General features: G+C 39.0%; 1 long non-coding RNA gene across 1 annotated transcript in view; it reads left to right on the top strand.

The window, feature by feature from the left end:
- LOC110255500 overlaps nt 1-12,886 on the top strand; it is a 124,321-nt gene that overhangs the window by 97,082 nt on the left and 14,353 nt on the right. The window lies entirely within an intron of this gene.

Consider the following 12,886-nt stretch of genomic DNA (forward strand, 5'->3'; position numbering starts at 1 on the left):
AAGGGGAAGGAGGGTGGGGGTGGAATAGACTAGGGGTTTGGCATTAGTAGCTGCAAACTACTACATTTATAAAGCATAAACAACAAGATTCTACTCTATAGCACAAGTAGCTATTTCCAGTCTTCTTGGATAGACCATGATGGAAAAGAATATAAAAAAGAATGTGTGTGTGTTTGTGTATTTTTACATATATACACACATGCATACACAGATATACATAAATATATATTTATAAATGTGTCAATTTGCTGTATAGCAGAAATTGGCACAACAATGTAAATCAAGTATAATTTTTTTTAAAAGAAGGAAGTTTGCTGTTTCTGTCTTTGTTGTTTTTTCTTAGTCTTGATCTGATATTCTGAGTGTTTTGTGATTACATACAAATTTTAGGAGTATTTTTCTGTTTCTATTAAAAATGCCATTTGAATTTTGATAGTGATTACATTGAATCTATAGATTGACCATCTTAACAATAATAATTCTTCCAATCCATGAGCATGATGTCCTTTCCTTTTATTTGTATCTTTTCAATTTCTTTCATCAATGTCTTATAGTTTCCAGTCTTTCACTTCCTTGGTTAAATTTATCACTAGGTATTTTACTCTTTGTGATGTACTTTTAAATGGATTGTCTTCCGATTTTCCCTTCCTGATAGTTCATTATTAGTGTATAGAAACGCAACTGATTTTTGTACATTAATTTTTCTATCTTGCAATTCTAATGAGTGTATTATTTTAACATTTTCTCCATGAAATATTTAGGGTTTTCCATGTAAAATATCATGTCATCTGCAAATAGTGACAGTTTCACTTCCTTCCTGATTTGGGTGGCTTTTCTTACCTAATGGTTCTGGCTAGGATTTCCATTACTATGCTGGGTAAAAATTGTGAGAGTGGGCATCCTTATCTTGTTCCTGATCACGGAGGAAGAGCTTTAAGTTTTTTTCTTTTTTCTTTTTTGACCATTGCATAGGATATTAGCTATGGTTTTATCATATATGGTCTTTATTATGTTAAGATATTTTCCCTCCAAACCCACTTTGATGAGTTTTTATCATGAAAGGACGTTGTTAGGTGCTTTTTCTGCATCTACTGAGATGATCACTTGATTTTTATTCTTCATTTTGTTAAGGTAGTATATCACATTTATTAATTTGTGAATGTCTAACCATCCTTGTATCTCTAGAGTAAATCCCACTTGGTCATGGCATATGATCTTTTTAATGTTTTGTTGAATTTGGTTTGGTAATATTATGCTGAGGATTTTTGCATCTGTGTTCATCAGAGATATTGGCCTATACTTTTCTTGTAGTGTTCTTGTCTAGTTTTGGTATCAAAATAATGCTGGCTTGATAAAATAAGTTTTTTTAATTAAAAAAAAAATTTTTGTCTTTTTGCCTTTTCTAGGGCCGCTCCTGTGGCATATGGAGGTTCCCAGACTAGGGGTCTAATCAGAGCTGTAGCTGCTGGCCTACACCAGAGCCACAGCAACTTGGGATCCAAGCCGTGTCTGCAACCTACACCACAGTTCAAGGCAACGCTGGATCCTCAACCCATTGAGCAAGGCCAGGGATTGAACCCCGAACTTCATGGTTCCTAGTCGGATTCGTTAACCACTGTGCCACGACGGGAACTCCATAAAATAAGTTTGGAATTATTCCCTCCTATTCTGTTTTTTGGGGTGTGTTTGAGAAGGATAGGTGTTATTTTTTCTTTAAGTGTTTGTCAGAATTCATCAGTGAAGCCATCTAGTCCTGGACTTTTTTTGTTGGGATATTTTTGATCATCATTTCCAATATCTTCCTAGTAATATTTGATTCATATTTTCTATCCTTTGCTGATTCAGTCTTGATATGTTGTGTGTTTTTAGCAATTTATCCATTTCTTCTAGGTTGTCCAATTTGTTGGCATGTAATTGTTCATAGTAGTCTCACTATCCTTTGTATGTCTATGGTTATCAGTTATAGTGTCTCCTTTTTCATTTTTGGATTTTATATCAATCCTCTCTTTTCTTGATGAGTTTGGCTAAAAGTGTGTCTCTTTCACTTAGCTTTTCAAAAAACTAGCTTGGTTTCATTGACCCCTTCTATTGTGTGTGTTGTGTGTCTGTTTGGTCTCTCATTCACTCACTTCTGCTCTGATCTTTGTTGTTCCTTCCTTCTACTAACTTTGAGCATAGTTTATGATTCTTTTCTAATTCATTAAAGTTTAAAGTTAGGTTGTTCATTTGAAAATTTTCTTGTTTCTTAATATAGGCATTTATCACTAAGAACTTCCTTAGAACTGCTTTTTCTGCATCCTATAAGTACTGATCAGTTGTTACTTCAATTTTCATTTGTCTCACAATATTTTTTATTTTGCTTTTGATTTCTTTGAACCATTGGTTCAGTAGCATACTGTTTAATCTCTACATATTTATGAATTTGCTGGTTTTCTTCTTGTAACTGATTTCTAGTTTCATACCTCTGTGGTCACAAAAGATGCTTGACATGATTTCAGTCTTCTTAAATTTATTAAGACTTGTTTTATGGTTTAGCGTGTGATCTGTCCTGGAGCATGTTCCATGTGTGCTTTGAATAGACTTTTAAGAATTATAGGACAATTGAGGAAATTTGCACATTGATTAGATATTTGATGATATTAAACTCTTATTTTTAGGTGTAATGAAATATATTGTAAACAGTGAAATTTGGGTTTCATTTAGAATGGGGTGAAAATTAATTCTTTCTCGCTTATGATATTTTATCATAGGAATCAGCTCACTGATAGTGCTAAAATTTTGTTTGGAATAGATGCTATTTAAATAAATGCTATGAGAAATTTGCTCGTAGATAGATGGGTTATTTAAATATCAAAAACTTTTGAAAAAGTGCTAGCCCTTAACACAGACATACACATCTTCAGATCTGTGATAATTTATGAAAACAAAAAGGAATCATTTGCTGTACTATAGAATGCTGTTATCTATCTCATATTAATCTGAAAAACAGATGAAGACTGTGAAACTAGTTCCTTTTAGTCTACTTAAATCAAGACGAAAGTACTGGTTCAAATGACTTGACTGATTTGTTCTTTTGGGCTGGAACTTCTTTGGGCAGATGTGTAAATTCATAAAATAGAACTGAAAAACAGTTTTTTTTTTCTTAAAGTGCTAATTATCATTCCTAATATGGGTCTCTTAGAAATTATCAGGTATGGTTTCTTTCCCTCTCTTTGAATATTCTGCATATTCACGTAGCTACTCCATATATCTCTATATATCTACACTCTGTATATTCTTAAACCAGTGGATATGGAAAAAAATTTTGAAGTGAGGTTGGATCAGGATATGTGCTGAATTGGCACCTGGGCAGTGAGATGGCTTTTAGTATTCCACTCTGAAGAAGGACACACCCCAACCAAAGGAATTTGCCTTAGTAGGATCACCCCCCTTTACCAGGGTGTGAGTTCAGGGTGCTTCTCCAAGTCCCAGGGTACCATGTACTCTGGAAGACCTTTGAGGAAAGCTTGAGGAGGTCATGGAGGAGAGCCCACCTCTGGTTCTTTTCAGGGTTTTGCTCTTAAGAGTCGGTTGGTTGTAGATTTGTTAGGTTGCCTTCACCTTCTTCTTATATTCTTTGCTCTCTTTTCTCCCACAGCCTGAGCTGGCTGAGGTGGCAATCTGGATTGCTGGTGGACAGTTGGGATTGTCTGCCCTTTCCTTCCCCATTTGGAAAGCTCTGCACTTAAGATTTCTTAATTTCATCCCTTGTCCCAAAGCTGCAGGCAGTCAGCTGCCTGAGAAGTTGTTTTGTTAAGGTTGATACAGCCCTTCCAGTTCCTACCAGCTCCTTGGTGAACAGCATAGGTCAGCGTCAGAAGGAACTAAAAATAGCTGGAAATGCTCAAGCTAGTCATTCTCAAGTAGCTGGGTCAGATGAGGTACCAGAAAAAAAGAATCGTGGAATCTGACATATGGCTCTAAGAACTGCAGGTGCCTATTTATGGAAAGCAGGTGTATGATTTTGGCAGCAGAGAAGAGCAATAAACATACACACATTCACACGCACCCATACTGCACACAAATTGCACATGTGATAATCAAGCACTGTAGAGCCTCATAGAAAAATACAGTGCCGATTGTGTATCTAGATGTTGGTAGATAGTGGCTCTTAGAGGGGCCTTCCTGGGGGAAGTGATAGAAGGCCAGATCTGGAGTGAGATGCTGCATGTGGACAGACACAGGGATACGGCAAGGAAGGAAAGACTTCATTCTGGCTGATGCAGTGCTGTCAGGAAGACGAGCATGGTGGCTTATAGAGTCACACAGCTCTGGCTGGAAATCTCACTTGGTTCCTTACCAGCTTGTTACTTTCTATTTGTTTTCATCAGTTGTCTCATTTCTAAAGTGGGAATGATGACTACCAGAGAGAACTGGTGAGGGGATTAAGGAAAGCCAGTCATGCAAAGTACCTAGCATGCCTCGCACAGAGTTGGCAAGCATAATTGTTCATTTCTTTATCACACAGGACATGGCACAGGGTAAAAGCTTTTTACTTGCTGCATTCCTGAAACTCATTATAATTGGCAGCCCTAGGTTTGCTCAGGAGGCCACTGGACATGGGGCTTCTTGGAGAACTTTGATCTTGTGAATAAAAGGTCTGGGGTAGGTGGGTGACACTGAGCTGGGTCAGTTTAGGCTAGTGTTTTTCAACTGAAGGTCATGACCATTTAGTGGCTCAAGACATCAATTTCGTGGGCTACAACCAGCATTTAAAAAAAACCCCAGTAGAGTAGAATAAAACCAAACAGAACAGATGTGTCAGTGTTAAAGGGCACTGCACCAAGTAAGGGTCCCAGTGACATGTATATTTTTGTGACTGGGGTACAGTGTGACTGGGTTGCAGTATGAAATGTGTTTCTTACTGAAGACTGTGGTCAAAAAGTGAAAACAAACAAGCAAAAATTATGGTCAGGAGGATGAGATGTTGTATATTTAGGGAGTTCTGACTGTCCTGGGAGTTCATGCTTCTGACCAGTGAATTCCTGAGGAGATCTTTATACTCTTTATAGTAGTTTGGGGTTCTTTGGGGGAAATTATCTAATTTGACTTTTTTTTTTTTTTTTTGGCCAAAGCAGATGGAAATTCTAATCTGGAATTTCCCACAAGATGCAGATGCATGAAGGCTGCTTGAATGGTTGACCCTTTTTTGCCTTAAAAAGCAGCAGTATTTGGCTCCAGGCAATGAGGACCTGGGGGCACGGAGTAGGAGAGGCAGGTGGAGGATGAGACATAGCTGGGGTGTGATGGGAGGTAGAGGTGAGAGTTGTAGGCTTTTGAAGTACCAGTCTCCCAGCAGTATTTGTTGGATTTTCTTTTGGACCAAGGTCCCAGCTTAGGTCTTGAGGATGTGTGGCTAAAAGGTTAGGCATTGTTCCTGCTGTCCCATTGCATGGTTTCTAGTGAAGAAACAGATAAGGACCTGCCAAAGGAATAGTTTTGGGTTTTTTCCCTTTTTTTGGCCATAGCCATAGCATATGGAAGTTCCTAGGCCAGGGATGGACTCTGAGCTGCAGCTTCGACCTACATCACTGCTGCACTAACCCCAGATCCTTAACCCACTGTGCAAGGCCAGGGATTGAACCTGTGCTGCCTAAGAAACAACACTGGATCCTTAATCCACTGCATCATAGTGGGAACTCTCAAATAATTTTATCTAATGAGTTATATTTTTTGCCTATTAAGATGTAATGTGTCCCTGGGCATAATATAGGATTGCAATCGGTTTTTTTTTTTTTTTTTTTTTTCGGTCTTTTTGCCTTTTCTAGGGCCACTCCTGTGGCATATGAAAGTTCCCAGGCTAGGGGTCGAACTAGAGCTGTAGCCACTGGCCTACACCAGAGCCACAGCAACTCGGAATCCAAGCCGTGTCTGCAACCTACACCACAGCTCACGGCAACGCTGGATCGTTAACCCACTGAGCAAGGGCAGGGACCGAACCCGCAACCTCATGGTTCCTAGTCGGATTCGCTAACCACTGCGCCACGACAGGAACTCCTGCAATAGCTTTTTAAACTCTTTGTAGTACCTGTTATTTTTTTCTCTGTTCCTAGTTTCAAGAGTAGCTGAGAGGGTGGGTTATTTCTCCCTTTCTGTGTGTGTGTGTGTGTGTATAATACACATTTGTACACATACATACACAATGCTAAATTATGTTGCTTTTTAGTTATGGGATCCTCAGTTTTGTCAATGGCCTACTGGCTCACAATAGCAGAAAGCTCTCCTCAGCCACCTCCAGCAGTGGGAACAACTCATTTCCAGAGAGTCCCTGGGCACCTCACTGTCTTGGCTGATGAGGCCAGCACTTGTTAATTCCATTTATAGACAGTGTTTGTTGTCATTTCTTGAAAATAACAGCAATACTTGCCCCTTGTGGAGAACATAGATAGCAAAAAAGTGTAGACCTAGAACTTTTTTGTACCTGGAATTGGTTGCCAGAAGCCTCCTTAGAGGTTTATTTTTTTCCAGGTTACCATATGTGAAGAGGAGAAAAAAGACATTTTTTTTTTTAAATTGAAGTATAGTCGATTTACAAGGCTTTGCTAATTTTGGGTGTACAGCAAAGTGATTCAGTTATATATATAAATCTATTCTTTTTCAGATTCTTTTCTCTTATAGGTTACTATAAGATATTGAGTATAGTTCCCTGGGCTATACAGTAGGCCTCTGTTGGTTATCTATTTTATATATAATAGAATGTATCTGCTAATCCCAAACTCCCAAATTATCCCTTCTCCTCCATCCCTTTGGTAACTCTAAGTTTCTTTTCTTTTCTTTTTTTTTTTTTTTTTGGTTCTTAGGGCCGCACCCACGGCATATGGAGGTTTCCAGGCTAGTGGTTGAATTGGAGCTATAGCTGCTGGCCTATGCCACAGCTCACAGCAACGCTGGATCCTTAACCCACTGAGCAAGGCCAGGGATCGAACCTGCGTCTTCATGGATGCTAGTCAGATTCATTAACCACTGAGCCATGGTGGGGACTCCCGTAAGTTTGTTTTCTCTGCTTGTGAGTCTGTTTCTGTTTTGAAAATAAGTTCATTTGTATCATTTTTTTTTAGATTCCACATGTAAGTGACATGTGATATTTTTCTTTCTCTTTCTGAGTTACTTCACTTAGTATGAGAATCTCTAGGTCCATCCATGTTGCTGCAAATGGCATTACTTCATTCTTTTTTATGGCTAAGTGGTATTCCATTGTGTATATATACCACCTCTTCTTTATCCATTCCTCTGTCAGTGGACATTTATGTTCCTTCCTTGTCTTGGTTATTGTAAATAGTGCTGCTCTGAACATTGGGGTGCATGTATCTTTTTGAATTGGAATTTTCTCTGGATATATGTCCAGGAGTGGAACTGCTGGATCATACAGAACTCTAGTTTTTTCGGGGAACTTCCATGCTGTTTTCTGCAGTAGTGGCACCAATTTACATTCCCAACAAAAATGTAGGAGGGTTCCCTTTTCTCCACACCCTCTCAAGCATTTATTTGTAGACTTAAAAAAATTTTTTTTTTTGTAGACGCACCTGTGGCGTATCAAAGTTCCTAGGCCAGGGACTGAATTAGAGCTGCAGCTGCCGGTCTGCACCACAGCCACAGCAACATCAGATCCAAGCCTCATGTGCAATCTGTGCCACAGCATGCAGCAACACCAGATCCTTAACCCATTGAGCAAGGCCAGAGATCAAACCCACATCCTCATGGAGACTACTTTGGGTTCTTAACCCATTGAGTCCTCTCCTATTTTAGATTTTTTGATGATGGCTCTTTTGACTGGTTTGAAATGATACCTCATTGTGGTGTTGATTTTCTCTTTTCTAATAGCAATGTCGAGCATCTTTTCTTTGCGTAGTGAACATCTGAATGTCTTCTTTGGAGAAATGACTATTTAGTTCTTCTATCCATTTTTTGAATGGGTTGTTAGGTTTTTTTTTTGGAAATGAATTCCTTGTCAATTGCATCATTTGCAAATATTTTCTCCTAGCCCATAGGTTGTCTTTTTGTTTTGTTTATGGTTTCTATTGCTGTGCAGAAGCTTCCACATTTGATTAGATCCCTCTTGTTTATTTTTGCTTTTATTTCAATTGCAAAAGAACATGTTACTAGATTTGTAGAGCCTGGAGTGATATGAAACGTGTCCTTTTTCCTGAGATAAGTCATTCTCTTCTTTGCTCCCTGTAGGAAAAATACCATGACCTTTCCTTCCTTAGGCAGGTTAGTTAGGGTGGTGACAAGTTGTGGAAACCTCAGAGAACCATTTTTGGCCATCTTTCACCATGCCTTGTTCTCTAGGCAGAAAAGGAGGACCCTGCTGGTGAAGGTTGAAAATAGAGGTAAAGAGGTTTGTAAAGCACTTAGGAGTGAAGTCCCTTATCAATATGTGGGTAGTGGTTTACATAGAGCAGTGATTCTCAACAAGAGATGATGGGTATTTACAAATTCTCTGGTGGTTTATCCAACTACCCAAGCCCTTTTCACTGTCATATCCAGGCACACATCATGTATCATATGTTCAAGGAGTAAATATATGGTACATGATACATGTATGTGGTTTGGAAAAGCCCCACAAGTAATTCTCCCCCCTCTCCCTCTCCTGCTCCACCTACTGATACAAAGGGGGATGCCTGTAAACCCTGCTCAAAGAGAGAGTGGAGGTGAAAAATATAAAAATTGGAAGTAAAGGGGCTCAGAAAACAAACAAACAAAAAGAACAGCAGATGCCACTTTTCCTGCAGTAAAGTGTCCCCTGACATTCCCAAATGCAGCTTCCCCTGGCATCATCATCATCTGAGGGGAGACAGAGAGCTCTTTGCTGGAGGCACATATTATCCCCAAAGCCTGGAGCTGGAAGGCTCTGTTCCTTGTGAGTGCCACACTTTGCTGGCACCCGACTGGGGCCCAGTGACGTCATGTGTACTTTCAGCTTGCTTTGGTCAGAAATCCCAAGCACGTCAGTTCTCTGATTTAAAAGAAAATAGCAATTATTTTCAGTAAATTGTTAATTTAAAAAATATTTTCAACCTTTAAGCATCTTATGTTTCAGCTGTGTTATAAGCAGCAAATAGTTGGATTAAAAAAACCATTCTGTCTTTTAACGGATTGTGTGCATATGTGTGGGTGTGTAGGATATAATTATGCATTATTTACGTATATATGTATTGGATGTATGTGGCATGTATCTTATTTTTTGCTACTTGTCCCACATGTTTTTGTTTTCTTTTCTCTCATTTCTGGCTACCTTTTAAAAAATTGACCTCTTCCTGTTAGTTTGAAAGTAACATACTTTGTTCCTCTTCCTATTAATTCAGCATACATACTTACCACAGTCTAAAACTGGTCAATAAATTTAACCTCCTCTTAACAATTAGTGCCTTAGAACACTTTAAATTCCATTTACCTTACTCCTGACTTATGCTCTCCTGGTAGATTTTAAATATGGTTTAATTTAAATCCATAAGACATCATTGTTTCACAGTCAATTTTGTTTAGTTTCCCCATGTGTATTTACCACTTTTATGGCTCTTAACTCTTTCATCATTTAGAATTTTCTTTAGTGAAGGTATGCTGGTGGTAACTTTTCCATATTCGGTGATCTGAAAATGTCTTTATTTTCCTTCTTGAAAAATATTTTTCACGGGAATAGACTTCTATGTTGGCAGTTATTTTAGGATGTTGTGTTGTCTCCTGGCTTCCACTGCTGAGAATTCAGCTGTCAGTCTTTCCTTAGAATGCAATCTTTTTTCCTCTGACTGTTTTTAAGACAGTTAGTGTGCTATTGTTGATTTGCGGTTTCACTATAACATGCCTGGGTGTGGATTTTTAAAGTTTATCTTGCTTGGGATTCATTGAGCTTCTTTAATCTTTCTCTTGTTACATTGTTTCGGTTCAGGTAAATCCTGAGTCCCTATCCCTTGAAATGTAGCCTGTAACCCATTTTCTTTCCTCTTCTTCTATAGCTCTGATTAGACTTCAGGCCCTGTCCATCTTCCATGTTGCTTAATTTCTTCCTGATTTTGTCCATGTGTTTTGTGCTGTATTCCGAATAATTCCTTCTGACTTGTCTTCCCTTTGGTTCCTTCTATGGCTTTCTAATCTGATTGTTAATTTCACTTCCTGTACTTTCTAGTTAAATAAATTATTAATCTCTTTTTCAAATCTGTTACGTCATTTGAAAAATTCATATTCCCTCCAGATATTTTCAAGCTATTTTATTTTTAAAAAACATATGAAGCCTATTTTATAATGTGTCATTATTTTAGTACCTGAAACTTTAGGATTCTCTTTCTGTCACTGTCATTCACGGTGTCGTTTCCTTGTGTGATTACTTGATGAGCTGCTCATTTTCCGTAGAACATTATTTGAGGGAGTCTTTGAGGTTTAGCATGAAACTAACCTTTCAGAGAGGATCTGCACTCTTAGGCATTTAGGGAACTCTAGCTGTCCTATTTCACCTACATTTCAAACGGACAGATGTGGTAGTGTCAGAAAATGGGACCCAGGATAGAGAGCCTAAGCACTGAAGGTACTTTTTCCTGGGGTATCTACCAAACCTAGGGATGATGAGCTTCAATTTTTAGGGCCTGACAGGTCATGGAACAGAAATCAAAGACCCTCCACAAAGCAGGCCCTGCAAAGGGCTACATCAGAGTGAGAATGAACCACTGTAAACCCACCCCTACCCCTCTAGGGCACTGCAAGAAAAGTTGCTTTAACTCTGGCAGACCAAGTAAAGAAAAATCTTTAAGAAGTTGTAACTGTGGGCTTGCCTTGAACCTACCTGCACATTTTCACATGATTGTTGACCTAGTAATTTCTTACCATCCTGTTAGTTCAACACTTAAAAAGTTATTTATTAGTTTTTGTTGTGTGAAGGTGGTTGGAAATCATCTAGTAAAGTATAACCTATAAAGCAAGCTTATGTCCAAAGTTTGGTGTTGCTGGTTTGCACAGAAGATTGAGTTCCTCCATCTGTAAGGAGGCATTTAAGAGAGCCACCAGTTTTGGAACCTGCATCAGCCAAGACTCTAGAACCCTTTGAGAGCTGAATTAAAATGAAATTTATTTACTTTGCCTTGTTCCAAAACAATTTAAGGAGATTAAAATCTTAAAATTTCTAGTGAATTTCACCAGAATTTCAAAGAGAGGGAAGGGCATTTGGTAGAGTGCACCCTGAATTCTAATCTCTGCTTTGTAATTACAGGCGGATCTCACTTTATTGCATTTCCCTTTATTGCACTTATTAGATACCGTGTTTTTTACAAGTTGAAGGTTTGTGGCAAGCCTCAGTTATCAGATAATGGTTAGCACTTAGCAATAAAACATTTTTATTTATTTATTTTTTGTCTTTTTGCCATTTTTTGGGCTACTCCCATGGCATATGGAGGTTCCCAGTCTAGGGGTAGAATCAGAGCTGTAGCCACCGGCCTATGCCAGAGCCACAGCAACTCGGGATCCAAGCCGTGTCTGCAACCAGCACCACAGCTCACAGCAATGCCGGATCTTTAACCCACTGAGCAAGGCCAGGGATTGAACCTACAACCTCATGGTTCTTAGTTGGATTCGTTAACTACTGTGCCACGATGGGAACTCTGCAATAAAACATTTTTAAATTGAAGTATGTACATTGTTTTTTTAGACATAATGCACATTTTAAAAACTACGGTACAGTGTGAACATAACTTCTGTGTGTACCAGGAAACCAAAAAATTTGTGACTCACTTTTATTGCAATGCGTGCTTTTTTTGATTTGGCCTGGAACCAAACCTGCAATATTGCCGAGGTCTGCCTGTGGTCTGTGGAGCAGCTTCCTTAAGTTACCTACAAATTGTTTTGTTTGCAAATGAGAATTTTTCTGTGAAGAGGGTCCATAGTTTTAAGCAAATTCTCAGAGGTCTAAGACCCAAGGAAAGCTATGAACTTCTGATGTACATACAAGGAAATCTTAGGCAAATAATATATGTTCTTTGTATGTTAGTTTTCTAATCTGTATTTTGATGAAACACTTCTTGAATTTATTGTATGGGTTTTTCAAGAAGACAGCAGTATGTGAAGATGCTTTGAAAAAGTTATCCTTCTTGGAGTTCCTGCTGTGGTGCAGTGGGATTGATGGCATCTTGGGAGCAGTGGGCCATAGGTTTGATCCCTGGCCCAGCACAGTGGGTTACATATCCACTGTTGCTGCAGCCTGCAGCTCAGACTGCAGCTGTGGCTCAGATCTGATCCCTGGCCTGGGAACTCCACAAGCTGCGGGGTGGCTTAAAACACACACACACACACACACACACACACACACACACACACAAGCTATCCTATTTTTTAAAAAGTATTAAAATGTTTTACTTTTTTTAACATTGAAGTGTTCAGGGTATTAGTACTACAGAGGATACCAAAACACTAGAAAAATCATCTTAATGACATTTATTCAACAAACCTTTGAATGTCTACTTTGTATGGAATGCAGGTGACACAGATGAGTCAAACACCATTTTGTATTGCCTTGTACAGGGCACAGACCATGGATTTTAAACACCGTTTTAGAAATACACTCGAGGGAGTTCCCATCATGGCTCAGTGGTTAACGAATCTGACTAGGAACCATGAGGTTGCAAGTTCGATCCCTGGCCTTGCTCAGTGGTTTAAGGATCCTGCATTGCTGTGAGCTGTGGTGTAGGCCGGTGGCAACAGCTCCGATTTGACCCCTAGCCTGGGAACCTCCATATGCCATGGGAGTGGCCCAAAAAATGGCAAAAAGACCAAAAAAAAAAAAAAAAAAAAGAAATACACTCAATACCTATGGAGGCCAGAGGAAGGGCACTTGGGGTGGAGGTGGCAAGTGACAAAATGGTCAGAA

Source organism: Sus scrofa, chromosome 9 (genome assembly GCF_000003025.6).
Source record: "Sus scrofa isolate TJ Tabasco breed Duroc chromosome 9, Sscrofa11.1, whole genome shotgun sequence".
NCBI classification, from domain to species: Eukaryota; Metazoa; Chordata; class Mammalia; order Artiodactyla; family Suidae; genus Sus; species Sus scrofa.